Source organism: Cyanistes caeruleus, chromosome 3, assembly GCF_971803275.1.
Source record: "Cyanistes caeruleus chromosome 3, bCyaCae1.hap1.1, whole genome shotgun sequence".
Classification (NCBI taxonomy): domain Eukaryota; kingdom Metazoa; phylum Chordata; class Aves; order Passeriformes; family Paridae; genus Cyanistes; species Cyanistes caeruleus.
Window position 1 is genome coordinate 16,523,345 of NC_141703.1, and position 4,366 is coordinate 16,527,710.

Sequence of the window (4,366 nt, forward strand, 5' to 3'; positions counted from 1 at the left end):
ACACTAGTGTAGAGAAAAGAAGATTTATTTGGAACAGCATGTGAAACCCCATCACCCACAGAGGAGCTTTTATCCACTATTAACACACGTTTTTACACATTCCAAAATAATTTGGCACGTGCAGTTTGCATGCTGAACATGTCCTAACTCTCTGTCATACAGTCTAAATGTGAAAGCAATTTCAAGTTTCTGTATTCTGGAGACAATCCAGCTCGTGGTGCATGTCACCAAGTCAAGGGCAGAGAAATGTCTCTTCCCCTTATACTCATGACGAAGTGCTGAAGAAGGAGATGCTCTGGGAAAGGCTAGATCAGGTCGATGCCTCCGCACTCTCTGTTGCTTCTCCCAGGGGTAAGGAACTTTAGTTTGGTTGGGTGGGTGTTTGCCTGGCTTGTACCTCTCTGTGTTGTGGCCTGACCTTAACTCACTTGGCCCTGGGTGCTGCTTGGAGAGCAGAGCAGGCTGAGCTCCCTGGCTTTGCAGTGCTGAGAGGGGAGGCTCAGTCTGCATCACGGGTTCCCCAGCAGTGCCTCATGCCAGGGGGTTCAGCCAAGCTCTTGCCTTGGGCTTGCTGAGGGGGGTTCCAGCAGAGGAAGAGCAAGAGTGACTCAGGCTGGTTTCACCAAACTGATGAGTTTCCCATCTCACCATAGAGAGTGCATCAGGGTATTGCAAGCTCTAGCTTACAGTGTACAGGCCATATTCCAGCTCAGTGTGTCAGAAGTTTAATTTATTGGAAAACCCGTGTTCCAGGAGTCCAAAATAGCAAAAAAGGGAGCAAATTAGGATTGAATACCACTGGGGTAAGTAAATGCAAAAGCTCATGCTACCCTGCACGTATTCTTTCCAGCTGTATGATTTCCATTATGAATAAATTTTCTCTGCCAGGAGTAACTCTTTGATTTTGAAAGAAATCAAAATAACAAAAGATATATAATTACTTTGTAGGTGGGCTAATTCCTTCTTCCATCTCTTTGTCCACGATGGAGGCAAGAGGAGTAGTTTTATGCTTGGTGGCTTGGCAGTACTTGCAGCTCTCTACCAGCAGAAGGGAAAAGCATCCTAAACATTAATATTGTAAATCTTACCATAAAGGAGTGAAGCTTGGTTCATACTCTTGAGCAGGTTGAATAGTTCCTCCATGTAGCAGAACTGGTGATGGAAGCACAGCCAGTAGCCCAGCTTTTAAGAAGAGTCTTCATCTGATATAAATCATTTTTAGTTGGAGACCACTTGTGGTCTCATCATGGCCAGTCAAATTAGCTTCCTGTTTTGTTTTACAACAAGTAGTACTCTAAGTGCTCTGAAAATGCACGATAATAGGAAAAGTCTGACGAAGTGATTACTATTTCAAAGGAAGGCCAAGTTTATAGAAGCATAATTAGTCGTCTGCTCTTAAACCAGAAAAATATGGTGGAGAAAAGATGTCTTTGGGGTTTTAAAAAGATATACAGAAATATGTTAAATGATGCAACATCATTAGAGTCTGTATTTATTTTAAGGATAAACAGAGCTATTATACAGTTGCTCACCTTTATATCTACTCTTTCTGTTTTCTGCCTAATGGGCTTTCTTCCTTGTATACAGAAAAAACCCCAGCTCTATCCTGTTTATAGTTGAGTTGCAATATGCTGAAAATTATTACTTCAGATTTTGTACATTAAGTCTGTCTGCTGGCAAGAGGAAAACCCTCTCATATTATCTAATTATGGCTTCAAGCAGCACTAATGAAGAAGTTGTGCAGGCTGGGGCCTGTTCTCTCCTCTCTGGAGGCGTCAACAGAGAGTCTGTGGTTGTGGTCACACAGAAGTGGGGAGGGAGGCTGGGGCTGCCAGGCACAGCAGCCTGCAGAGGGAAGGTTAGCTCTCAAGAGCACAAGAGTGGAGTCAAGTCCACAGCCCCAGTGTAGGAGTGCAGCCTCGATTCGTGAGGCTGAGACCCCCACCAATGCCTTCTTCCCCTGCCACCCTGTGGTAGCCTCAGCTGGGATGTGTCTTGGAGGGGATGGAGCTCTCCATGCCTTGGGAAAGATGTGCACAGCTGTGCCAGCATGACTGCAGCACGTGCCTACAACTCTATTCCTGGCAGTGAGCTGCAAGCCAGCATGAGAAGCAGCTGTCCAGCTTCGGGGAAGTTGTGTCTGGTTGTTGGAGAGACTCAGGTATATATTCCCTGGAATCAAAGGAGCTATCAATGTAAAAGAAAACAAACTCAGTGGAGACTCATGCTAGACAAGCCAGGCTAAGTACTCAGAGCAAGGACTGAGGCATGGCAGTGGAGATCAGAGAACTTGCTAGTTTAGTATCAACCACAATTTAGCTGTAAAACCCACTGTAAAACTCAAACATGAAAGTCACATCTGAGTTCCCTGCTGCCATTGCTTACCTGTTACAGATTACAAAGCTAACTAGTTTAGCATTAGCTGTGCTAATTTTTTTAACACAGTTAAAACCATAGCACAGGCATATATGTAGTCATTTGGAGTAATGCAGAGAATAGTAAACATACCAAAGAGAATCAGAAGAAACTCCACTGATAGCTGGCCTACATGAAGAAAAAAGAGACTCAGACTTAGATATGAGTTAACTGGGATTTTTTTCTACATCTCATCAACCTCTTGGATGGAGAATCCAACAAAGCTGTGATTTATTTACCATAGATGCACTCAAAGGATACTGCATAACTTAGAGTTCTGGCACTGTGAAAGTTATTTGCAGTAATGAATTTTTTTAATTCTTTGGAGGAAAGTGAGTGCATATTCCCTTCCCCCACCAAAATGAAAAAAAAATAAAAAAAAAAATTGCAGAGTAATATTCAAAGGCTCATTAAAAGCAACCAGGGAAAATAGATTATGAAGACTTCAAAGGCTCATGATACTGGTTAAGAATCAGCTCTCTTTTTCAAAGAAAATGTTATTAGCTAATCCTTGAAATTTGGGTTTTGGCAGATGACACAGTATTTCCTGCAGGTGCAGAAACTAGACAGTATTAAAAGAGTTTTGGTAGTGCACAAAAAACTTCTAACTAGACTTATGGTTCCCTCTGCTTTAGTCAGCTTGAGTGCACTCCCTGTTCCCTCATACATTTCAGGAGACTCTAACTACATTAAGCTCGATATCTTCTATATTGAGAAAGCAAGTCTGTTAAGATAATGCTTTTTATCTTTTATGTTTCTTTAGTAGGAAAAATAATGCATTAATTATTGCTATTATCAGTAATATTGGAAGGAATAACAGAAAAGTCAATGCAATGAATAATGAAAATAATATCTACATAACAAGTACATGAATGAAACACTATATACATGCAAACAAACATCATTCCACTCCACATTCCTGCTTACATCAATATGGATATGCTTTGGCATATTGTATCTTTTAAAATCATCTTTACAAGGTCACATGTGTGTTTTTGTCTCCTCTATCCATGGCTAATCCCAGCTCCTCCACAAGTCAGAAGTCCCTGCTTATCAAAAGAGACAAGTCCAGCCTTGGACTTGTCTAAAGTCTTTGGTTAAGCTGTGATCCTTTAGCTTTGATTTGAAACTTGGCTGTTTCACAATGACAATTTTCTGACTTTCACCTAAAATTTGGCCCAGAAGATGCCCAAAGTTCTGTCATAGTGTTTCCATGGCAACTAATTGCTAGAAGTCAAATAACTGAACTTAAGATACCCTTAGAAAGTAGCAACCTGAAAAGGAGCACCGGAATGAATAAGTGATGATAGAATAGTGGCAAAATTTGCAAACTTATTCCCATTTTTTAGAAATCTAAAGAGGTTTTTGCAGGTATTAATTTTCAGCTATAGTCTGAACAACATTGCTTATAAATTCAATTAAGACTTCCAGGTGAAATTTAAACTACAACAGAAGTGAAGTCCGCAACTTGTAGAAGAGAGATGATGGGAGCTCGTTAAATCTAGCATTCATGGTAGAGAGCTATGTCTACGATATTTAGGAGATAAAAATATCAGAGGGACTCAGTAAAGCTCACCACTTTACTGAATGCTTTGCACGTGTCTTGTTGAAAGTATTTTGAGATATTTGATTTGTTATACAGACAGTTGCAATTGCTTCTAAGAGACAGCTACCCCTACTACTCACAAGTTCTTTCTCTGACATGTATTTTGTGCCCATACACAGTAGCAGGTGCTGACAATTAATACCAGAAAACAACACAGCTACAATTGTTTGAGCCATGTATGTACCACCACAAATCAGACACAAGTTATTACATTAAAAAGTTAAACTAATTCAAAAATGAATATTTGACTTGTCTGATTTTCTTCAGCACCTAGAGCAAATTCATATTTTCCAATACATATTTTTAATTAGAGGTCTCTGAACAGTCTGGGAGAGCTGGACAGGC